The 25,586-nt window shown below is 40.5% G+C and overlaps 2 long non-coding RNA genes across 8 annotated transcripts in view; one reads left to right on the top strand and one right to left on the bottom strand.

Moving 5' to 3' along the window:
- Positions 1–201: 201 nt before the first annotated feature.
- LOC117980757 (uncharacterized) lies at positions 202–4,479 on the bottom strand. Its single transcript, XR_010112547.1, has 3 exons — positions 4,349–4,479; positions 2,332–2,792; positions 202–1,295 (listed from the first exon to the last, which is right to left on the bottom strand). It is a non-coding gene; the product is annotated as an uncharacterized LOC117980757 (long non-coding RNA).
- Positions 2,809–25,586, top strand: part of LOC106634928 (uncharacterized) — a 57,824-nt gene continuing 35,046 nt past the window's right edge. For 5 of the 7 annotated variants that reach the window (XR_008625823.2, XR_008625825.2, XR_004672268.3 and 2 more), the window contains exons 1-3: positions 2,809–4,734; positions 17,108–17,185; positions 18,309–18,519. This is a non-coding gene — a long non-coding RNA (uncharacterized LOC106634928). The remainder of the gene's footprint in view (positions 4,735–17,107; positions 17,186–18,308; positions 18,520–25,586) is intronic. The other 2 variants (XR_008625824.2, XR_004672263.3) reach the window with 2 other exon arrangements.

Below are 25,586 nucleotides of genomic sequence, written 5' to 3'. Positions count from 1 at the left end.
TTAAAATAAGGAAAATGAACTACAGATAAAGATAAACAAAGTCCAAAGAGATGGGACCTTAAGCATTTCACTACTAAACTGAGCCTGTAGCATTAGATTGATGAGTAGCATCATGGAAATAATAACAAAGTAAGAGTGCTTTCACACAAAACTACAGAAAATTGGTAACAATTCATTGGGTGCAAGAATTCAAACAGTGGGCCTCTTTGACACATCTTTACTACCACAAATAGCATTAGAAATATATCATGATACCATCACAGTCCTCTGAGAATGAGAGCTGTCATGAAAGAAACATATCTTCAGTATGATAACATACACACCAGCGTTTTCACACTATTAGGAAATTCTACAAAAATCAGATTTATCCTTTTATGCCATATTTTAAGTACATGCCACATGGAGTGAGAGGACAGTGCTAGACATTGATGGTATAGAGATAGAAAAGTTCTAATTCCTGTACCTGAAGCAAATCAGGCCAGACCACCAGATACTTTTCAGTCCTGTGGAGTAGACCTTCAAACACGCAATAATTAAAGCACATTATAGTAAGTACTATGATTTAACTTATAAATAATATGCTAAAAAAACACAGAAGAGAAATGCCTTTTGCTGTTTGGGGAAAGAAGAATGTGAGGCGTATTAGTCGGGGTTCTCTAGAGGGACAGAACTAATAGGATAGATGTATATATGAAGGGGAATTTATTAAGGAGAATTGACTCATGCGATCATAAGGTGAAATTCCACAATAGGCCATCTGCAAGCTGAGGAGCAAGGAAGCCAGTCTGAGTCCCAAAACCTCAAAAGTAGGGAAGCTGACAGTGCAGCCTTCTGTCTGTGGCTGAAGGCCCAAGAGCCCAAGATGCCCTGGCAAATCACTGGTGTAAGTCCGAGAGTCCAGAAGCTGAAGAACTTGGAGTCTGATGTTCCAGATCAGGAAGCATCCAGCACAGGAGAAAGATGAAGGCCAGAAGACTCAGCAAGTCTGCTCATTCCACTTTCTTCTGTCTGCTTTTTCTAACCATGCTGGCAGCCAAGGGGATGGTGCCCACCCAGATTAATGGTGGCTCTGCCTCTCTCAGTCCACTGACTCAAATGTTAATCTCCTTTGACAACACCCTCACAGACATACCCAGGAACAATACTTTGCATACTTTCAGCCGAATCAAGTTAACACTCAATATTAACCATCACAGGAGGCTTTCTGCAGAATAAAATGTAAAAGATGAGTCTTGACTCTCCGCAAAGAGTTGGCTATTTGCAAGAAGTTGAGAGGAATTTGTTGAGAAGAATTCCTGGAAGAGAGAGTAGCTTATTGGTTATTAAGTTAGTGTGAGAGGTCTAATGGGTTTCAGGTACCACTTTTGAAATATTTTAGTCTCAGGACACTTTCTGGTTTTAAAAGTTACTTAGAACACCAAGCAATTTCTGTTTTTGAAGATTATACTTCTTAATAAATACTGTATTCGAAATTTAAAAATAAATGTAAAATATATTTTTATTAATATATTTTAAAATAGCAATAATAACTAATTGTTGACATCAGCTTATTTTATGAAAAATGACATTTTATTAAAAGAAAGTAGCAGTTAGAGAAGTGGCATTATTTTCCATTTGAAATCTATTAATATCTGTCATAATAGAAGACGGATTCTCATCTGCTTCTGCATTTCTTCCATTGAAATATGTAGTTTTAGTAGAAATTTATAAGGAAAATTTGGTCTCACACAGATGTGTATCTGAAAGAGGGAGAAGTATATGTAGGTTGCCTAGAAAATTGTGACTATTCTTCTTTAATATTACACCAAAACTCAGCAAATCATAGTTTCTCAAAGTTGAATTGCAATGTAAAATATATAGCAATATCAACAAGCTTCTCATTTATTGTTCTTATTTTGGTCTATCTTGTAAATTTCAATGGATCTTTACCTATGCATGATTTTGATCATTTGGAAAATACTGGTTTAGTTAGGTCTACAGATCTTTAAAACATGGTATATTTTATTGTAGAATATTTTTTAAAATCACATTTGTTAAATATCACCACAGGTCTTATCAAATCTCTGAAATATTAAGAAGTATTTAAGCTGAGGTGGATTGACAGTTCTTTTCCAAAATACTAAATTAAACTTGAAGGCTCAATTTTTATCATTGGCAGTAAATACTATCAGTTGTTTTCCTTTGATAAGAACTTTTATACGAATTAAACAAAATGCCAGTTAAATAGTCAAATATTAATACCTGCAATAAGCAACTGGGTCATTCAGTTAAGTATTCATGAAAAAGCAGGCAGTTCAATTTGCCTCTCAAACTGTTCTGTAAGTGCTTTACCTTGAGACAAATGCTTTAGGCATACTTCTCATTTCATTTTTCAGTATTACAAGATGGGATGCAAGGATTGAGATTTAATAAATTGATACATTTTGACTCTTTATCAAAGACATTTAGCATTTTCTTGAATCATGGGTTGTGGCCATGGAGAATTCATTGAGTTCTGTTTGGTGTTATCAACTTGATTCTTGCTTCTAAGGGATGGGCAAATTCACTGCGACTGCTTCCAAGGGCAAGTGGCAACATAGTGTTAATAAAAAGTTGATGACTTATCATTACTATAAAATTAGTCTTGATGCACATCACCCTTGTGCATAGGTGGAGTTTCTATGGGCAGCCCCCATGGTTCCATAGTTGAGTCCTTAGGATCTGTGAACATGCTGAAATTTCACTTCCTGGATTGTGTTATGCGGACAGTAAAATAGAAGATGGCCTGGATGTGCCCAATCTCATTACAGGAGCTGTGGACGGGAGAGGAGAGCAGATCTCAGAAAGTTTGAAACATGAGAACTTCACCCACTGTTGCTGGCTTTGGAGATGGAGGAGGTCATGGCCAAGGAAGGCAGGCAGCAACTAGAAGATGCTAGAACTAATTAGAAGTGGAAAACAACCCTGGATCAACACCCAGCATGGGAACAGGACTGTAGTCCTATGACTGTGTGAAACTGAATTCTGCAAACAACATGAATGAGGCTATACATGGCTTTCCCCTGGAATATCCAGTAGGCAGACCTGCCAACACATTGATGGTGGCCTTGGGAGACCCAGGACAGGGACTGTTCACATTTTACCTGGACTCCTGACCCATGGACACTGTTAGACCATAAATGTGTGCTGTGTTAAGCCAAAAAGTTTGCAGTAACTTGTTTGACATGAATCGAAAATTTAGAAATAGAAATAAATACACCATAAAAGGGTCTCTGGGACTCTCAAGGGCCCATAGCCTTTACTTTGAGAACTGCTGGCTTAAGACATCATTTGGTAGACAAGTAGGGGAGGACTCATCTGGGATCTGTGCTACCCCTACATTTTATAATTTCTTACATTCTATTTTGGCACAAATATCTTTTGTATGCTGACTTCAGGCTTTTCTATGTCAACTGAATCAAGTTTCAGCATTGTGAGATGAAAACTTGGGCACTCATGGCTACATTTGACCTACAGATGACAGTGTGGCCCTCATACACTGGACCAAATCGTTTTTTAAATTAGGTGACAACATTTAAACGTCAAGAAATATAAATGGTGACTGGAGGCAGTGGCTCACGCCTGTTATCCCTGCACTTTGGGAAGCCAAGGCAGGAGGATTGCTTGAGCCCAGGAGTTTGGGAGCAGCCTGGTCAACGCAGGGAAACCTTTCTCTGAAAAAAAAAAATTAGCTGGGCATGGTGGTGTGTGCCCGTGGTCCACGCTGCTTGGTGGGCTGAGATGGGAGGATTGTTTGAGCCTGGGAAGTTGAGGCTGCAGTGAGCTGTGATTACTCCACCACACTCCAGCCTGGGTTACAGAGCAAGACCTCATTCAAAAAAAAAAAAAAAAAAAAAGGAAATATAAATATAAAATATAAATGTTACATATACATAATAAAAACTATTCACCATAAGAATAAATGAAATCCTGTCTGTTGCAGCAACATGGATGGAACTGGAGGCCATTATCTGAAGTGAAACAAGTCAAATACAGAAAGACAAATATTGCATGTTCTCACTCCTAAATTGGAGCTAGAAAATGTGTACACATGGACACAGAGAGTTGAATCATAGACAATGGAGACTCAGAAAAGTGAGAGAGTGAGAGGGGCTGGATGATGAGAAATTACTTTAATAGTTATTACACCAAACACCCTGATTTACACATTACACAATCTATGCATGGAACAAAATTGCACTTGTACCCAATAAGTTTATACAAATAAAAAAAATCCAGACTGCTTTAAAATCCAGGCTTCTCTAAAAACTCACAATGTACACCAAGGTGAGCCCTGATTCTGTTAGGACGACATTCAGTTGAAGCCCACCTATTCTTCCAAGAACGTGCCTTCCAACGAATCCGAGGCTCCACAGCTGCTCAGGTGCTCCGCGTTCTTCTTCTCTTTCACCTGCGGCATCTTCCACATCACCTTCCTGATGCCGGTATCCAGAAGCTCCCAGTTAGCCTGGGAGACGGACTGAGTCAGGGGCCAGGTGATTTCATTTCCCATCTATATCCCTGGGGCTATATTTCTCCTTGGCTATAGCTACAGACTGTTTGCTAGAAGGCGGGACTCCCGCTTCACTTAGTGAAGCTTGATTTGCCCAGAGGAGGGGCAAGAGAAACAGAAAGAGAAGCAGCCCAGATGAGAGAAAAGGTGCTTTAACTTTGATTGCTGCAGATTTTCTTGGCGTTTCAGTGCTGATGAAGCAGGTATGATTTGGGAAAGATGCTTGCAAGGTTCCTAACTGGAAATTTTTAAGTTTGTTTTTCTAACTTTCTTTTTTTGCTGATTGTTAGATCCCGGGCTCCAGGTCCAGCCCATGCTGCGGTCTGAAGGGAGTGGGTGGATGGGCAGAAAGAACACTGGGGAAGGGAGAGGGAGGTCGTCTGCAGGTGAATAGGGTTTTATTCAGCGTCAGCTCTCATCAACAGCTTTCTCACACTAGCTCTTTACACCGTGTACCCTGTCTTGGCTCCTTGAGCCAGCGGCTCCTACACACGGCTGCGCGGCCAGCTCTCCCCTGCCTTCAGGGTCAGCAGCTTAACTCTTTCTCTCTCTGGGCATGAGTGCAAGCCGTGCTGTGCTGTGTCATGCTGACCCATGCCCTGGCTCCCCTCTGTCCATCTGCAAGACAGACAGCTCTGGTTCTCTCTCTTTCTCTGGGTGCCAGTGTGCCTGCCACGTCAAGCCACATTGAACTGAGCCAAGCCCTGTGCACAGCATCAGCAGGGCAATTATACCTTCTACAGACAATAGTGGCTCCAAGCCAAGCACAAACTTACACAAAGAGGTTATATAACAAGTGGAGGTGTGCTCCTCCATGCCAAACTCTCTGAGTCATGCAGGCCCGGATATTCACCTCGGCCTATTCCTTGACCAGAGCACATCCGAGTAACTTACAGTGATAGAAGCCCCTTTTCAATGTGCATATCTATTGTGAGACTTTGGGACATTTCTAAGCACGAGGAATGTGATAACTGTGAGGGGCTCTTAGCTGCCCTTGTATCTGAGTGTCACTCACAAACACAGCGAACTTAGAGCTGTTTTAACTTTCACCAGGCACACTACTTTTTTTTTTTTTTTTGAGACAGTCTCACTCTGTCACCCTGACTGCAGTGCAGTGGCGCGATCTCGGCTCACTGAAAGCTACGCCTCACACCATTCTCCTGCCTCAGCCTCCCAAGTAGCTGGGACTACAGGCGCCTGCCACCACGCCCAGCTAATTTTGTGTATTTTTAGTTGAGACGGGGTTTCACCATGTTAGCCAGGATGGTCTCGATCTCTTGACCTAGTGATCCGCCCACCTCGGCCTCCCAAAGTGCTGGGATTACAGGCGTAAGCCACCGTGCCCAGCCGATATAAAGTCATTTTCAAATAGACTTGTCAAACCAGGTAATTTTTTAAAGTTTTTTGGATTGCATTATAAACAGAAAGGCACACGAATCATAACTAAACAGTTCAATGATTATCCCTAAATCAACACACTCATGAACCACAATTCAGTTCCTTGCAATTTTTACCGAATGGGGTGTCTGATGTGGTAGCCATCCTTAAAATCTTTTCTTCTGAATATACTCTCATTGATTTGAGTCTGTGGTTATAATTATATCCATCATGTTGGAAAAAGAAAAGGATCTGCAGTAGATCAGAAAACAACTATTCTTTTTCTGTTCCCGCTGAGCTTTCAAACCCACTCTGTGGGACAAGTTTTTCTCCTGCGTGTGAACGAAGTGGAGCACAGAGGTAAACATTTTCAGTTCACTCTTTAGTGATAGACAATTTTCCAGTCATTTCTATCTGTCCACGAATAGCCTCAGTTCCATCATTAGAATGTTTAATTCAGGTGAAGAAAGAAAACATCTAAAATTCATTGGCGATGAACTCTATTGGTTTAAGCTTGCTAGAAGACAGGGATCCTGTTGTTAGGGAAGGGATTTTGTGGTCTAATATTCCCCACCCTATTTAAGAACTTTGTTTTCTGATTCCTGTAAAGTTACGGGTGTAGAACAGAGAAAAGTAGAGAATGGGCTGGAAACGGATCCCGTCCTAAAACCTTCCTGGACATGATTGTCACCTGAAGGTGCCTCTGTCTAGGTTTGACACGTAATCTACTGACTGATTCTCTTTGCTCATCTGTGAGTCTTGCAGGAACCCTGCTGCCCACAGCTGAGGAGCTTTTGCCTTCAGCATTCTTGACCCAGCCATGTGTGCCTTAGCCTTTTGTGGTCCATGCGTCAGTTGAGGTCATCTTTCCATTCCAAATATTTTACCCAGAGAAGATCCAGGGAAAATCCACGTTCTCTCTCACATCCACTACCTCATGACACTGTCAGATAGATAAGATTCCAGGGGATGCAATATTGATCTCTGCAAAGGGGTCCTGGCAACCTCTGTTCATAAATGTTTACAGGAGGCACTCCTTGCTGAGGGACACTGCAGAGGAAACAGAGGGGATGTTTTCTTTAAATAAATGATCCTTCTGATCGCTTATTCCTACCCTCATGTATCTTTAACGTAGTGAGGACTAAGAATGTACAAAACAGGTTTCTGGGACCCCTTTGGAAGTCTAACCTGGTGAATATCATACCTAATTTTGGAATATGGACACAGTAGGTGCCTATTAACATGCAGTTTCACTGGAGATGAGTCAGAAAAGCATCCTATTATTGTTTTGTGATACAGTCTATGAAAATCTTTTTGAAATCTTGCTGTCCATGTAAATGTGCTGTCCTCTTCAGCTTGGTTTTGATGCAGGAGAGGTCCTGCTCCTTGTGAAGTGGGGCTACCCCACAGGTAGTGTGCCCGGAGCAGCAGCTCGAAGGCAGTTCTGCAGTCATATTTACATCCACTTTTAATCACATGCAAATTAAAGGGCAGATTATGCAGAAATCTATAGAAAAGGGTAGCAACTTCTGGTCATCAAGTCGTTGCCATGAAAAGAGGTGGTAAAATCTGGATGTTGCCATGGCAATGGTAAACTGACATGGCACACGAATGGGAGTGTCTTGTGGAAAGCTGCTTTTGCTGTGTCCCTGTTTTAGCTAGTCCTCAATTTGGTTTGATGTCTGAGCCCCACCTCTGGAGTCAAGACCTACCTCCTGTGCCGAGTCCTGCCTTCTACCTCAGTTTCACCCATAGATTTGTGTGCATATCTCTGATGTCGTTAGCACTTTAATTAGCAGTTGTCAGAAACAGGCATGATCAGGGATAAAGTGCACATAGCAGGTAAAGATGACTGCTTCTGAGTTGGCGTAATGTGATCTGTCAACACTGCTCATGTATGAGCGAAACTGCAGTGCTATCTAACCTCACTATTCCATTGACATCCATGTTATGTTCAAAATTATGTATTGTGATTTTTTCCAAATACTTTGTATAAATCCACAGAAATTAATTGTATTTCTTAAAAGAAGTTAATTCAAAAGAACATACAAGAAACACAACAAAAAATCGGCAGTAAAAGGAAAACTATTTTAAACTTGAGATTTCTTCGCATGAGCTTCTGAGATGCTAGAAATTGATAAACTAAGTTTGAAGATCATTAGAAAATTATCAGTTTGAGTAAAAGGGAAATTAAAAACTGGGGAGAATATTTATGACATGAGAGGAAAATGATTAATGCTTTTATAATTTGAAAATCTTCATGAAATCAGTGAGCAAAAGACAATGACTGCATTAAAACTGAACAAATATATAAAGAGCAATTCATAAATTACCACGATAAAGTCCAAAATTGTTAATAACCTAAGCAATGCAAATATAAAAAATTAGAAGCCATTTTTCATCTTTCAAACTGGCATTGGTAAACAGTAATACACAGTGTTGGCAAAGATTCAAGATGGTCCTCATGCAAAGCTGATAGAAGAGAAAAAAGGGTTATAGATCTCAATATGGAAAAGTAAATAAAAATACTTAAAATATGCATACCCTTTGACCCATTAATCTCATATCTAGAAATTTAAATCAAGGGAATATTAAGGGATAGGTGCCAAGATTAGCTACAAGAATGTAGAGCATTGTGTCAATAGTGAAAACTTTGAAAACAAAATCAAACGTAAAACACTGGATCAGTGGTTGAATAAATTTGTATTTCTTCATAGTGATATACCTTCTAACCACTAAGTTACATAGAGCAAATTAAATGAAAAATAACTATTCTTTCAGAATTTATATTTACTGAACCTCTGCTTTTTGTGTGGAACTCTTCTAGCTACTGAGGATAAAGTAGTGAGCAAGACAGTTAAAATTCTCTATTCTCACAGAGCTTACCTACTAGTGAGTGCAAGATAATTTCCTATAAGTGCTTTAATAAAAATAACACAGATGAATGCAATAGAATAAGCCAGATTATGAAACAGTATATATAGCATGAACCCATTTTTATTTTTTGATTTTTGTGGGTACATAGTAGGTATATGTATGTATGGGGTACAGGAGACGTTTTGATAGAGGCATGCAATGTGTAACCATCACATCATGGAAGATGGAGTATCCATCCCTTCCAGCATTTATCATTTGTGTTACAAACAATCCAATTACACTCTTTTAGTTATTTTAAAATGTGCAATTAAATTATTATTAACTCTAGTCACCCTTTGTGCTGTCAAATACTAGGCATTATTCATTCATTCATTTTTTTTTTTTTTTTTTTTTTTTTTGAGATGGAGTCTTGCTCTGTCCTTCAGGCTGGAAAGCAGTGGCGCAATTTCGGCTCACTGAAACCTCTACCTCCCCAGTTCAAGCAATTCTCTCACCTCAACTTCCCTAGTAGCTGGGATTGCAGGAGTGTGCCACTATGCCCAGATAATTTTTGTATTTTTAGTAGAGACAGGGTTTCACTATGTTGGCCAGGCTAGTCTCGAACTCCTGACCTCAGGTGATCCACCTGCCTTGGCCTCCCAAAGTGCTGGGATTACAGGCGTGAACCACCACGCCCAGCTCATTCTATTTTTTTGTACACTTTACATAGCCTCACCTCCCTCTCACCCCCCACTACTACTCTTCCCAGCCTCTCGTAACCATCCTTCTACTCTCCATCTCTGTGGGTTTAATTGTTTTAATGGCTAGATCCCACAAATAAATGTGAACAATCAATGTTTGTTTTTCTGTGCCTGGCTTATTTCACTTAACATAAAGACCACCAGTCCTCCAGTTCCATCCATGTTGTTACAAATGACTGAATCTTTTTTTTTCATGGCTGAATAGTACTTCATTGTATATACAGACCACCTTTTCTTTATCCATTCATCTGTTGATGGACACTTAGGTTGGTTTCAAATCTTGGCTATTGTGAACAGAGCTGTAACAAACATAGTAGTGGCAGTTATCTCTTCAATATATTGAATTCCTTTCTTTTGGGTATATACCCAGCAGTGGGATTGTTAGATCATATGGTAGATCTCTTTTTAGATTTTTGGGGAACCTCCAAACTGTTATCCATAGTTGTTTTACTAATTTACATTCCACCAACAGTGTATGAGGGTTCCCTTTTCTTCACAGCCTCATCAGCATTTGTTATTGCCTGTCTTTTGGATACAAGCCATTTTAACTGCGGTGAGATGATATTTCACTGTAGTTTTGATTTGCATTTGTGTGATGATCAATGATATTGTGCATGTTTTCATATGCCCACTAGCCTCATAGAATGAGTTTGGAAGTATTCTTTCCCCTTCCATTTTTTGAAACAGTTTGAGTAGTATTGCTATTATTTCTTTAACTGTTTAGTAGAATTCAGCAGTCAAGCCATTAGGTCCCAGGCTTTTCTTTACTGGGAACATTTTTATTTCAGCTTCAATTTCTTCACTTGTTATTAGTCTGTTCAGGCTTTGGATTTCTTCCTGGTTCAATCTCGGTAAGTTGTATGTGTCTAGGAATTCATCCATTTGTTCTAGATTTTCCAATATACTGGCATATAGTTGCTCACAGTAGCCACTATCTTTTGAATATCTGCAGTATCAGTTGCAATGTCTTCTTTTTCATCTCTGATGTTATGTATTTGAATCTTCTCTCTTTTTATCTTAGTCTAGCTAAAGGCTTGTCAATTTTGTTTAACTTTTCAAAAAAACCAACTTTTTGTTTCATTGATCTTTTGTATTATTTTCTTTATTTCAATTTCATTTATTTCTGCTTTGTTCTTTATGATTTCATTTTTCTACTAATTTTGGGTTTGGTTTGCTTTTGCTTTTGCTTTTCCAGTTCTTGAAGATGTATTGTGAGGCTGTTTATTTAGAGTTTTCCTTCGTTTTTGATGTAGGCACTTATAGCTTTGAACTTTCCCCTTATATTGTTTTTATTGTATCCCATAGGTTTTGGTCTATGTTTCCATTATTATTTGTTTCAAAAATCTTTTCAATGTCCTTCTTAATTTATTCATTGATCCAATGGTGATTTAGGAGCATATTATGTAATTTCCATGTAATTGTGTACTTTTCAAAATTCTTCTTGGTATTAATTTCTAGTTTTATTCCATTGTCATTAAAGAAGATGCTTGATATTATTTCAATTTTTAAAAATATTTTAAGACCTGTTTTGTGACTTAACATATGATCTATTCTTGAGAAAGAACCATGTGCTGAGAAAAAGTATGTGTATTCTGCAGCCATTGAGTGAAATGTTCTGTAAATATCTATTAGACTCATGTGGTTTATAGTACAGATTAAGTCTGATGTTTCTTTGTTGATTTTCAGTCTAGAAGATCGGTGCAGTGCTAAAAGCAGGGTGTTGAAATGTGCAACTATTATTGTATTGGGATCTATCTCTCTCTTTAGCTCTAATAATATTTGCTTTATATATCTGGGTGCTCCAGTGTTGGGTGCATATATTTACAATTATTGTATTCTCCAGCTGAATTGACCCCTTTATCATTATATAGGACCTTCTTTGTCTCTTCTTATATTAATAAATGTCTTGAAATCTACTTTGTCTGATGTTAGTAAAACTCCTGGTCTTTTTTTGGTTTCCATTGGCATGGAATATCTTTTTCCATCTCTTTATTTTCAGTCTATGTGTGTCTTTATAGGTGGAGTGTTTCTTATAGGCAACAGATCAGTGGGTCTCTCTCTCTCTCTCTTTTTTTAAAATTCATTCAGCCACTCTATGTCTTTTGATTGGAGATGTTAGTCTGTTTACATTCAGTGTTATTATTGATAAATAAGGACATGCTCCTTCCATTTTGTTACTTGTTTTTGGTTGCTCTGTGGTCTTCGCTTCCTTTCCTTTCCTTCCTGTCCTCCATTAGTGAAGGTGATTTTTCTCTGGTGATGTGATTTAATTTCTTGCTTTTTATTTTTTGTGTATCCATTGCATGTTTTTTGTTTTGAGGTTACCTGTGAGGCTTGCAAATACTGTCTTATAACCCATTATTTTAAGCTGATAATAACTTAGCACTGTTTGCCTAAACAAACTAACAAGCAAAAAGAAAACTAGTAAAGACTCATCACTTTAACTTCGTTACTCTTCTTTTTAACATTTTTTGTCACTATATCTTACTATACTGTCTATGTCTTGAAAAGTGTTGTAGTTATTATTTTTGATTGGTTCATGGTTTAGTCTTTCCACTTAGGATAAGAGTAGTTTATACACTACAGTTACAGTGTTATAATGTTCTGTGCTTTTCTGTTTACTATTAGCAGTGAGTTTTATACCTTCAGGTGATTACTTATTGCTCATTAATATCCTTTTCTTTCTGATTGAAGTACTCCTTTTAGCATTTCTTGAGGTATGAAAGCCCTCAGCTTTTCTTTATCAGGGAAAGTATTTATTTCTTCTTCATGTTAAAGGATAATTTCACCAGATATACTATCCTAGAGTAAAGTGTGTGTGGTTTTTTTCCTTCAGCACTTTAATTATGTCATGCCACTCTCTCCTGGCCTGTAAGGTTTCCACTGAAAATTCTGCTGCTGCCAGATGCATTGGAGCTCCATTGTATTTTATTTGTTTCTTTTCTTTTGCTGTATTTAGGATCCTTTCTTTCTCCTTGATCTATGGGAGTTTGATTATTAAATACCTTGAGGTTAAATCTGCTTGGTGTTCTATAACCTTCTTGTATATGGATATTAATATTATTCTCTAGGTTTGGGAAGTTCTCTGTTATTATCCCTTTGAATAAACTTTCTACCCTTATCTCTTTATCTCTTCTTTAGGGCCAATAACTCTTAGATTTGCCCTTTTAAGGCTACTCTCTGTATCCTGTAGGCATGCTTTATTGTTTTTTATTCTTTTTTCTTCAGCCTCCTCTGACTGTGTATTTTCAAATAGCCTGTCTTCAAGCTCACTAATTCTTTCTTCTGCTTGATTAATTCTGTGATTAAAAGACTCTGATGCATTCTTCAGTTGCATTTTTCAACTCCATAATTTCTCCTGTATTTTAAATTATTGCAATCTCTTTGTTAAATGTATCTGATAGAATTCTGTATTCCTTCTCTATGTTATCTTGAACTTCATTGAGTTTCCTCAACACAGCTGTTTTGAATTATCTGTCTGAAAGGTAACATATCTCTGTTTCCCCAGGATTGGTACCTGGTGACTTATTTAGTTTATGTGGTGTGATTATGTTTCCCTGGATGGTGTCAATGCTAGTAGATATTCTTCAGTGTCTGGGCATTGAAGAAGTAGGGATTTCTTTTAGTCTTTGCAGTCTGGGCTTACTTGCACTTCTTGGGAAAACTTTCCAGAAATTCTAAAGGACTTGGCTATTGTGATCTAAGCTGTATCTGCTTTAGGGGGAAACCCAAATCCAGAAGTGCTGTGGTTCCAGCAGACTTGTAGAGGTACTTCCTTGATGGTCTTGGACAAGATCCAAAATAATTTTCTGGATTACCAGACAGACTTTTGTTCTCCTCCCTTACTTTCTCCCAAACAAGCGGAGTCTCTCTTTATTCTGAGCTACCTGGACCTAGGGGTGGAGTGACATAAGCACCTGTGTGGCCATCACCCCTAGGACTGAGTTGAGTCAGACCTGAAACCAGCACAGCACTGGGTCTTGCCCAAAACCTGCTCTAATGACTCCCTAACTACTGCCTATGGTTGCTTAAAACCCTGGCACTCTAAAATCAGCAGATGACAATTCTAGTCAGGCCTATGTCCTTCCCTTTGGGACAGCAAGTTACCCCAGGCCCTAGGGGCATACAGAGGTGCCAACCAGGAGCCAGGAGCTAGAGCCAAATACCTTTGAAGTCTATCTGTTGTTCTGCTGTACTGCAGCTGAGCTGGCAGTCAAACCACAAGGCAGAATCCTTCCCACTCGTTCCTCCCCTTGCCAAAGGCAGAAGAGCCTCACTCCATGGCGACCACCACCTCAGGCCCATTAGAAGTACAGCCAAACGGCCGGACATGGTGGCTCAGCCTGTAATCCCAGCACTTTGGGAGGTCGAGGCGGGCAGATCACGAGGTAAGGAGATCGAGACAATCCTGGCTAACACGGTGAAACCCCGTCTCTACTAAAAATACAAAAAAATTAGCCAGGCGTGGTGTCGGGCACCTGTAATCCCAGCTACTCAGGAGGCTGAGGCAGGAGAATCTCTTGAACCTGGGAAGCAGAGGTTGCAGTGAGCGGAGATCCTGCCACTGCACTCCAGCCTGGGTGACAGAGCGAGACTGCATCTCAAAAAAAAAAAGAAGTATAGCCAAACCACTGTTGACATTCCCTTTAGGCCCACAGTTTCCTCAGTTAGCTCGTGTTGAATGCTGCCTGGCCTGGGGCTCACCCTGGCTCCTCTCTAAGCCAGAGTGTGTCCAGAAATGCCATCCAAGAGCCAAGTTCTGGAACTGGGGACCTTAAAAGCCTGTTTGCTGCCCTACCCCGCTGTGGCCAAGATGGTACTTAAGGTACAAGACAAAGTCCCCTTTACTTTTTCCTCTGCTTTTCTTAAGTAGAAGGAGTCTTACTCTATAGCCACCTTAGTTGTGAATGTCCTCAGTTTCACCTGAGGTCAGCAAGTTTCAGCTTCTCGCCTAAGGCCCTCAACATAATACTTGGGTGTCACTGCTGGTTATTCATGGCCCAAGGACTCCTCAGTTAGCAGGTGATGGATCCTTCCTGAGGGGAGTTCTTTCCTTCAAGACAGTGAATTCCTTCCTTTGGTTCTCTTCTGGTCCAGGGTATGTCTACAAATATTCGGGAGCTAGGGCCTAGAACAGGGGCCTCACAATTCTGACTGGTGCTTTATCATGCTGTGGCTCAGCTGGTACCCGAGATGCAAGACAAACTCATACCTACTCTTTGACATCCTCTCCTCAAGAAGGAAAGAAGGGTCTGTTTTGGAGCTGTGAATTGTGCAGCCTGGGGTTAGGGGAGGAGAGATGCCAGCACTCTCTTAGCCACCCCAGTTGGTATCTCAGTGGGTCATGTACTCTCCCGGTCCATTGTCTCAGCCCAATTCAGCCCTAGGACTTGCTTTAGGCGTTGCAGTCCTTGTGGTCTAGACTGCCTTTCAAGTTTATTTGAGGCCCCATTGCATCTTAGCCCATGGTGGTGAGGCTTATAGATTTTTGCATCATCATTCTCTCATTAATTTTTTTTATGGAAATCCCTCCTGGCATGCTATTCCCAATGAATTAGTCTCTCTTTCTCTCTTCACTTATGTACTATATATATAGTACTTCATATATATATATATATATGTATATAGATTATATTTGTATACATATTCATTTTGTTTATTCTTTTTCTAATTCAAATAATTTTGCAAGAAACCTCTTTATGTTCTAGTACTTTAATTTCTATGGGTTAAATTGAAGAGTGAAGTTTTATTGTTAAAATATATGTGTATATATATTATTCTTTATAATTTGATAGATGTTGTCAGATTATTTTCTAAACAAAAGTAGTATCGTTTCTCACTTTCAGTAGAAATGTTTGAAAGTATTCTTTACCACACATACCCTATTGGAAATAGTTTTTATAGCTTATATATTTTCAGACTGACTGACACGAAGTTATATATTATTGTACATTTATTTACATTTGTCTGAATACTAGTGAATTTGATCTTTTCATACATTTCATGGCCTTTCAATTTGCACTTCTATTGATCATTATGTTTCAGTTGCTCTTGCATTATTTGTTTCCTTCTTGTAAATCTGTAGTTGTCATTTTATATTATAACTAGTAACACATTATCATCTTCATAATAAATTTTTCCAGCTCACATGTTTTTCTACTGGCATTTTTCACAGTAACTTTTGCTATATAAAAGTTTAAATTTTTCTGTAATTCAATATGCCAATTTTCCTGTAATTCAATATGCCAATTTTCCTTTTAAAAATGCCTGGGCTTCAAGCCTTGGTTAAAAAGAGAATCGCTCCGACCCTTATTTTTAGTCCCCTAGGTTTTCTGTAAGCATTTACTTTTCTGTTGGCATTTACTTTTTTAACATTCAGCACCTTTAATTTATCTAAAATGTGCTTTAGACTATGGTTTAAGATATGTGTGAATGTAGAATCCCTGTATGTGTCTTCTGGATAGACAGCCAACTGTGGCAATACCATTCATTAAACAATCTATTGATTTTTGATTGAATTATGCTAATGCCTGTGTGACATACTGACATCCACATGTGTTTCACTGATTGATTTCTCTAATTTCAAGTTTCAGTAGCAGTCAACTAGCTTATCATGTTTTACAAACACCCCAAAATGTCCTTGTTTTACACCAACAAATGTTGATTTGCTGCTCATTCTGCACATGTGATGCACCTATTTTGAGATCTGTGGTGAAGCAGTCTCTATTTACATGCATCCTTCCACTATCACACAGCAAAGAGAAGGGACACATGGTGAAGCACTCACTTGTGTTTCTGCCTGGAGACACACTCAGTATCTATGCTCGTATTTCATTGACTAAAGCAATTCACATGGTCATATTACTTTAAGAAGAATGGGAAAATACCAGAAGAAGTAGAATTACTATTAAGAACCATAATGTTCCCCTTCCATACAAATACCCTACTGATTTGATTAGTATTTTTGATAATGTGAATCGGTCTGTTTTATCAGTTCGAAAATTCCTTAGTCTTTTTCTCTTCAAATACTGCATCCACCACCTTTTCTATCTTTAGTCTCTTACTGGGGAAATAGACTATGTCTGACTTTCTAATTCTATCTCCATTGTTTTTTATTATTTTCCATTTCAGACTCTTTGCCCTCTATGCTACAAAGAGGACAAAATAAATTATTTTGTTGTATTTTTCTATCCAATAATTTCTTTTCCGGTTGTGTCTTTTAAAAAAAATATATAAGATTTTACTTCATTTTTAGCGTTTTTCATTTGCAGAAGTTCTGGTTAGTGTTTTTGCAGGATTGCTAAGACATTTTTAATAAGTCCCTATTTTCTGAAATTCTTTCAAAGTTAATTTACATTTATTCAATCACAGTAAGATAATTGCTGGTATGGTTTGGCTCTGTGTCCCCACCCAAATCTCATCTCAAACTGTAATCATCATGTGTCAAAGTGGGAGGTGATTAGGTCATGGAAGTGGAGTTGTCCATATTGTTCTCATGATAGTGAGTGAATTCTCATGAGATCTGATGGTTTTACAAGTGTTTGGCAGTCCCCACATTGCCCTTTGTTTCTCCCGCCACTAGGTAAGACTTGCCTTGCCTCCCCTTTACCTTCCACCATGATTGTAAGTTTCCTGAGGCCTCTCCAACCCATACGGAACTGTGAGTCAATTAAAACTCTTTTGTTTATAAATTACCCAGGCTCAGGCAGTATCTTTATAACAGTGTGAGAATGAACTAATATAGATAATTGGTACTGGGAGTGGGGTACTGCTATAAAAATGACCTGAAATTATGAAAGCAACTTTGGAACTGGGTAATGGGCAGAGGTTGGACCAGTTTGGAGGGCTCAGAAGACAGGAAGATGTGGGATAGTTCAGAATTTCATAGAGGCTTATTGAATGCTTTCAACCAAAATGCTCATAGTGACATAGATAATGAAGTACTGGATAAGGTGGTCTCAGATGGAGATGAGGAACTTATTGGGAACTGAAGCACAGGTCATGCTTGCTATGCTTAGGCAAAGAGACTAGCAGCATTTTGTCCCTGTCCTAGAGATCTGTGGAACTTTGAATTTGAGAGACATGGATTTAGGATATCTGCCAGAAGAAATTTCTAAGCAGCAAAGCACTAATTTTGAACACATTCAGGTTTATGCATCATTTACAGAGATGATTTGAAATTGGAACACATTTTTAAAAGGGAAACAGAGCATAAAGGTTTGGAAAAATTTGCAGCCTAACCATGTGGAAAAAAAAAAAAAAAAAGAAGAAGACATTTTCTGGGAGGAATTCAAGCCCAAAGAACTTTGCATAAATAACAAGGAGTCAGATGTTAATAATTAAGACAATGGGTCAAATGTCTCCAGGGCATGTCAGAGTCCTTAGTGGCAGCCCCTTCCATCACAGGCCTGGAGGCCTAGGAGAGAAAAATGGTTCTGTGGGCTGGGCCAAGGGCCCTACTGCTCTGTGCAGCTTCATGACATGGTGACCTGCGTCCCAGCTGCTCCAGCTCCATCTGTGACTAAAAGGGGCTGTGATGGTTAATATTAACTGTCAACTTGATTGGATTGAGGGATGCAAAGTATTTTTCCTCAGTGTGTCTGTGAGGGTGTTGCCAAAGGAGATTAACATTTGAGTCAGTGGACTGGGAGAGGCAGACCCACCCTCAATGTAGATGGGCATCATCCAATCAGCTGCCAGCATAACTAGAATAAAGCAGGCAGAAGAAGGTGAGAGAAGTCAACTTCTTGAGATTTCTGGCTTTCATTTTTCTCCTGTGCTAGATACTTCCTGCCTTGAACATCAGACTCCAAGTTCTTCAGCTTTTGGACTCTTGGACTTAAACCAATGGTTTGCCAGGGGCTCTTGGGCCTTTGGCCACAGACTGAAGGCTGCACTGTCAGTTTCCCTACTTTTGAGGTTTTGAGACTTGGACTGGCCTCCTTGCTCCTCAGCTTGCTGACAGCCTATTGTGGGACTTCACCGTGTGATCCTGTGAGTCAATTCTCTTTCATAAACTCCCTTTCATATATACATCTATCTTATTAGTTCTATCCCTCTAGAGGACACTAATACAGATTTTGGCACTGGGAGTGGTTCTAGAGGAACAGAATTTTAAGAGTGGATTTTTTTGTTGCTGGTTTTGGGATTTCTGAAGTTGGCTGCTTAATCTGATTAGACCCAAAATGCTAGGGTCTCTACTTTTAATAGTATGGAGAACACTGACAGTTCCTGACATGAACTGTTTAAAGAGTTATTCAAAATAAATGCATTTAAAACCTCTGATTTACCACTCTTGAGAAGCAAGAAGTTTAGTGACTGTATACATAGTACCTTCAACCGTATGTGGAGAACCAAGGAATATAATGAAATTGATTAGTTGCTCCTAAATTCGCTGAAGAAAATTATGAAAGAAAAGGACGAGCTCAAGGATTCTTACTCCCAGTTCCAGAAGCACATACTGAGCCTCCAGTCTTCTACAGTTGCCTTGAGTGAGAGTCTTATTTCCTGTAGACAAAGGACTGAAATTGTGGAAGATCAGACACAAGCTCTTTTCATGCGAGTGGCTGACCAGCAATGAAAAGTGCTCTCTCAGTCTCACCAGGGCATTGGTTGGAAAAGAATGGGACCCTGCAACTTGAAATGGGGGTGTGTGGGAAGACCCTAATGAAGTTGAAGACACTGAGCTTGTAAATTCTAATGAGGCCTTTTTGCCAGAGGAAACAGGAGCTTTTTTGCCCCCACCCCCAGTGGTGGAAACATACCCTCCCCACCCATGCTGCCATCAGCCTTTTCACCTTAGTCTGATAAGATAAACCATGCACTGCTTGAGGCAACAGTGATGGCCTCCTCTGAGGCAGTTGCCAGGTGATTCTCCTCAGGACTCACCCTCAACACACCTATTTGCTTATAGACTAGACTCAAGTCCTGGCAGGTTCCTAGAAGTGAGGTTCACAGTGTGACTCATGAGGAGGTGTGCTACACTTCAAAAGAACTTCTTGAGTTTTCTAATGTATATAAGCAGAAATCTGGAGAACAGGCATAGGAATGGATATTAAGGGTGTGGGATAATGATGGAAGGAACATAAAGTTGCATCAGGCTTAGTTTATTGATATGGGCCCACTTAGCATGGACTCTGAATTTAATGTTGCAGGTTGGGGAGTTAAAAAAAAGTTCTCATAGTTTATTAGCTTGGTTAGCTGAAATGTGAATAAATAAATGGCCCACTGTGAGTGAGCTAGGAATGTCTAATCTCCCTTGGTTTAATGTAGAGGGAGAGATCCAAAGGTTAGGGAGACTGGGATGGTGATGTGGATTAGTCACTTTAGACCTACTCATCCCGGATGGGAGGTTCCAGAAGACATATCCATGATCATACCCTTGTGAAATTGATTTTTGATAGGAGCACCTGAGTTTTTGAAGAGCTCTGTGATTGCTCTTCTGTGTACGGCAGATCTTATAGTGGAAACCACAGTTACTCAATTCAAAAATTTAAATGCAATGGGAATAATTGGATCCCAAGCTGGCAGGGGCCAAGTGGTGGCACTCAATCATCAAGGGCAATGTGGGTGTAGTTACTGTAATGAACAGCACAGATAAAGGAGCAATCAGAATAGTCTGACTCATGCAGAGCTTTAGCATTGGCTAATTAATCATGGTGTTCCTAGAAGTGAAATTGATAGGAAGCCTACTGCATTCTTACTTAATTCGTATAAGCAGAAAACTTCCAGGTCGAGTGGACAAAACACTAATTTAAATTATAAAAATAGAGAATCACGACCCCTCAATCAATTTCCAGACTTGAACCAGTTTACAGACCCAGAACCACTTGAATAAAGTGGAAGTTGGGTCCCCTTGAGGAAGGACTCCACTACACATACCGACAATTTATACTGTTCATCTTTCTCCCATCCTTCCCCAAGGAGACCTCTGGCCTTTTACCAGGGTAACTGTGAGTTGGGAAAAGGGGTATGATAAAACCTTTCAGGGACTACTGGACACTGGCTCTGAGCTGACGTTGTTTCCAGGGGAACCAAAACATCATTGTGGTTCTCCAGTTCAGTTAGAGTACGGGCTTATTGAGTAAGGTAATGAATGGAGTTTTAGGACAAGTTCAACATTCACTGGGTCCAGTAGGACCCCAGTTTCATCCTGTGGTCATTTCCCCAGGGCCAGAATGCATAACTGGCATAGACATACTTAGCAGCTGGCAGAATCGCCACATTGACTCCCCGACTGGTAGGGCGAGGGCTATTATGGTGGGAAAGGCAAAATAGAAGCCATTAGAGCGACTCTACCTAGAAAAATAGTAAATCAAATAAAGTCACATCTCTGAAGGGATTGCAAGGATTAGCACCACCACCAAGGACTTGATAGACGCAGGAGTGGTGATTCCCACCATGTCCCCATTCAATTCTCCTATTTTGCCCGTGAAGAAGACAGTTGGATCTTGGGAAATGACAGTGGATTATCACAAGCTTAACTAAATGGTGACTCCAATTGCAGCTACTGTATTGGATGTAGTTTTATTGCTTGAACAAATTTACATATCTCCTGGTACCTTGTATGCAGCCATTGATTTGGCAAATGCCTTTTTCTCCATTCCTGTCTATAATGCCTGCCAGAAGCAAGGCCACAATATACCTCTACTGTCCTACCTCGGGGGTATATCAACTCTCTGGCTCTGTGTCATAATCTTGTTTGCATGGATCTTCATGGCTTTTCACTTCCAAAACATATCACATTGGTCCGTTACAATGGTGATATTATGCCAATTTGACCCATTGAGCTAGATGTAGCAAATGCACTGCACTGGACTGAGAAATTTGCATGTAAGGAATGGGAAATAAATCCAACTAAACTTCAGAGACATTCTACCTCAGTGAAATTTCTAAGGGTCCAGTGGTGTGGGGCCTGCTGAAATATTCCTTCTAAGGTGAAGGATAAGTTGTTGCATTTGGCACCTCCTACAACTAAGAAAGTTGCACAACACCTAGTGGGCCCATTTGGATTTTGAAGGCAACACATTCCTCATTTGGGTGTGTTACTCTGGACTATTTGTTGAATGACCTGAAAGGCTGTCAGTTTTGTGTGGGTCCAGAACAGGAGAAGTCTCTGCAACAGGTCCAGGCTGCTGTGCAAGCTGCTCTGTCACTTGGGCCATATGACCCAGCAAATCCGATGGGGCATCCCTCAGGCAGACAGGGATGCTGTTTGGAGTCTTTGGCAGGCACTTATAGGTGAATCACAGTTGAGGCCTCTAGGATTTTGGAGCAAGGCCCTGCCATCTTCTGTATATAACTACTGTCCTTTAGAGAGACCACTCTTGGCCTGTTACTGGGCTTTGGTAGAAACTGAATGCTTGACTATGGGTCATCAAGTCATCATGTGACCTGAACTGACTATCATAAACTGGGTGCTTCCTGACCCATCTAGCCACAAAATTGGGCATGCATAGCAGCATTCCATCATCAAATGGAAGTGGTACATACGTGATCTGGGCTCAAGCAGGTCCTGAAGGCACAAGTAAGTTACATGAGGAAGTGGCTCAAATGCCCATGGTTGCCACTCATTCCACCCTGCCTTCTCTCCCCAGCCTGCATTGATGGCCTCATGGGAAGTTCCCTATGATCAGTTGACAGAGGAATAGAAGGGCCTGGTTTACAGATGGTTCTGCATAATATGCAGGCACCATCCAAAAGTGGAGAGCTGCGGCACTACAGCCCCTCTCTAGGGCATCTCTGAAGGACAGTGGTGAAGGGAAATCTCAGCGGGCACAACTTCTGGCAATACACCTGGTTGTGCACTTTGCTTGAAAAGAGAAATGGCCAGATGTGTGATTATATACTAATCCATGAGCTGTACCCAACGGTTTGGCTGGATCGTCAGGGACTTGGAAGAAGTATAATTGGAAAATTGGTGACATAGAAATTTGGGGAAGAGGTAGGTGGATGGACCTCTCTGAGTGGTCAAAAACTGTGAAGATATTTGTATCTCATGTGAATACTTATCAGTGGGTGACCTCAGCAGAGGAGGATTTTAATAATCAAGTGGTGACTCACTCTGTGGACACCACTCAGCTTCTTTCCCCAGCCACCCCTGTCATTGCCCAATGGGCCCATGAAAAACATGGTCATGGTGGCAGGAATAGAGGCTATGTATGGGCTCAGGAACGTGGAGTTTCGCTTACCAAGGCAGACCTGGCTACGGCCACTGCTGAGTGCTTCATTTGCCAGCAGCAGAGACCAAGAGTGAGCCCTTGATATGGTACCATTTCTTGGGGTGATCACTCAGCTACTTGGTGGCAGGTTGATTATATGACCTCCTCCACTATGGAAAGGGCAGCAGTTGGTCTTCACTGAAATAGACATTTACTCTGGATATGGGTTTCCCTATCCTGCATGCAATGCTTCCATCAAGACTACTGTTCATGGACTCACAGAATGCCTTATCTATCATCATGGTATTCCACACAGCATTGCCTCTTCACGGCTAAAGAAGTGCAGCAGTGGGCTCACGCTCATGGAATTCAATGGTCTTATCATGTTCCCCATCATCTAGAAGCAGCTAGATTGATAGATTGGTGAAATGGTCTTTTAAAGTCACAATTGCAATGCCAACTAGGTAACAATACTTTGCAGGGCTGGGGCAAAGGTCTCCAGGAGGTTGTGTATGCTCTGAATCAGCATGCAATGTATGGTGCTTTTTCTCCCATAGTCAGGATTCATGGGTCCAGGAATCAAGGAGTGGAAGTGGAAGTGCCACCACTCACCATCACCCCTGGTGACCCACTAGCAAAAGTTTTGCTTCCTGTTTCCATGACTTTATGTTCTGTTGGCCTAAAAGTCTTAGTTCCAGAGAGAGGAATGCTGCCACCAGGAGATACAACAATGATTCCATTAAACCAAAAGTTACAATTGCCACCTGGGCACTTTGGGCTCTTCCTACCCCTAAGGGTAGGAGGAATAACTAATAACTGACCACGTGACCAGTCGCAGAAATTAAGACTGTAATTGTCATGAATATAATTTTTCTTTTGTTAAGGATAGGTTTGTGCATGTATACACTTGTACTAGGAAAATATCTTACAGTGTTGGTTGGGGAGATTGACCCAGACTATCAAGATGAAATCAATCTACTATTCCACAATGGAGTAAGGAAGAGTATGTATAAAATACAGGAGATTCCATAGGGCATCTCTTAGTATTACCAGGCCCTGTGATTAAGGTCCATGGGAAACTACAATGGCCCAACCCAGGCAGGACTACAAATGGCCCAGACTCTTCAGGCATGAAGGTTTGGGTCACTCCACCAGGAGTAAAAAAGCATGACCCCCTGAGGTGCTTGCAGAAGGCAAAGGGAATACAGAATGGGTAACAGAAGAAAGTAGTCATTAAAACCAGCCATGACAATGTGACCAGTTGCAGAAACAAGGACTGTAATTGTCATGAATATATTTTTTATTTTGTTAAGAATAGGTTTGTGCATGTATACACTTCTACTAAAAAAAATCTTAATTTTATTTCATTTCTTTTTCCTTTTCATGTGACATAAGATTTGTTGACTTCATGTTAGCATTTAAGTGTTGTTAACTTTACGTGATAGCATTTAGGTTAAGGATTAATGTGCTTCTGGTTGTACAAGGGATAGCTGTATTTTATTAGCCAAATTATCTTATTGTCTTTATTTGGAGATTATGTATAATTTCAGGAGATGTGTATGAGTTCAAGTAGACAAGGGGTGGACCTTTGATGGTTAATATTAAGTGTCAGTTTGATTGAAGGATGCAAAGTAGTGTTCCTGTGTGTGTCTGTGAGGGTGTTGCCAAAGAAGATTAACATTTGAGTCAGTGGACTGGTAGAGGCAGAGTCATCCTCAATGTGGGTGGGCACCATCTAATCAACTGCCAGTGCAGCTAGAATAAAGCAGGCAGAGTAAGATGGGAGAAGTAAACTTGCTAAGTATTCCAGCTTTCATCTTTCTCCCATGCTGGATGGTTCCTCCCCTTGGACATCAGACTCCAAGTTCTTCAGCTTTTGGACTCTTGCACTTACACCAGTGGTTTGCTAGGGGCTCTCAGGCCTTTGGCCACAGACTGAAGGCTGCACTGTTGGCTTCCTTACTTTTGAGGTTTTGGGACTCAGACTGGCTTCACTGCTCTTCAGCTTGCAGAGGCCTATTTTGGGCCTTCACCTTGTAATCATGTGAGTCAATATTCCTTAATAAATTCCCCTTCACATATACATCTATCCTATTAGTTCTGTCCCTCTAGAGAACTCTAATTAAGGCACCAAGGTACAGCTCAAGCCATGGCTTCAGAGGCTGCAAGCCCCAAGTTTTGGTGGCTTCCAGGCATTGTTAGAGTGGTGGGCATACAGAAGAAAACAGTTGAAGTTTGGGAGCCTCCACCTAGATTTCAGAGGATGTATGGAAATGTCTGGATGTTCAGGCAGAAGTTTGCTGCAGGAGTGGAGCCCTCATGGAGAACCCCTGCAAGCGTATTGCAGAAGATAAATATGGGGTTGGAAATGCCATACAGATTTCTCACTGGGGCACTGCCTCGTGGAGCTGTGAGAAGAGGGCCACTAGACAGTGGCCATACCCCAGAAATGTAGATACATTGACAGCTTGCCTCTGGAAATGCTGCAGGCACTAAACATCAGCCCACAAATGTAGCTGCATGGGCTGTATGCTGCAGAGCCACAGGGGCGGGGCTGCTGAAGGCTCTGGGAGCCCACCCTTTGCATCAGCATGCCCTGGATGTGAAACACGGAGACAAAGGAGATTTAGGAGCTTTAAGATTTAACAACTTCCCATCTGGGTTTAGGACTTGTGTAGGGCCTTTAGCCACTTTGTTTTGGCCAATTTTTCTCAATTGAAATGGAAATATTTACCCAGTGCCCCTGTATCTTCATTGTTTTTTTAAAGTAACTAACTTGCTTTTGATTTTATAGGCTCATAGGCAGAAGGGACTTGCCTTGTCTCCACTGAGACTTTGGACTTGGAATTTTGGCTTAATGCTGGAATAAGTTAAGACTTTGGGGGACGGTTGGGAAGTCAT

Source organism: Pan paniscus, chromosome 5 (assembly GCF_029289425.2).
Source record: "Pan paniscus chromosome 5, NHGRI_mPanPan1-v2.0_pri, whole genome shotgun sequence".
Lineage (NCBI taxonomy): Eukaryota > Metazoa > Chordata > Mammalia > Primates > Hominidae > Pan > Pan paniscus.
This window is presented reverse-complemented; position numbering and strand designations above follow the sequence as displayed.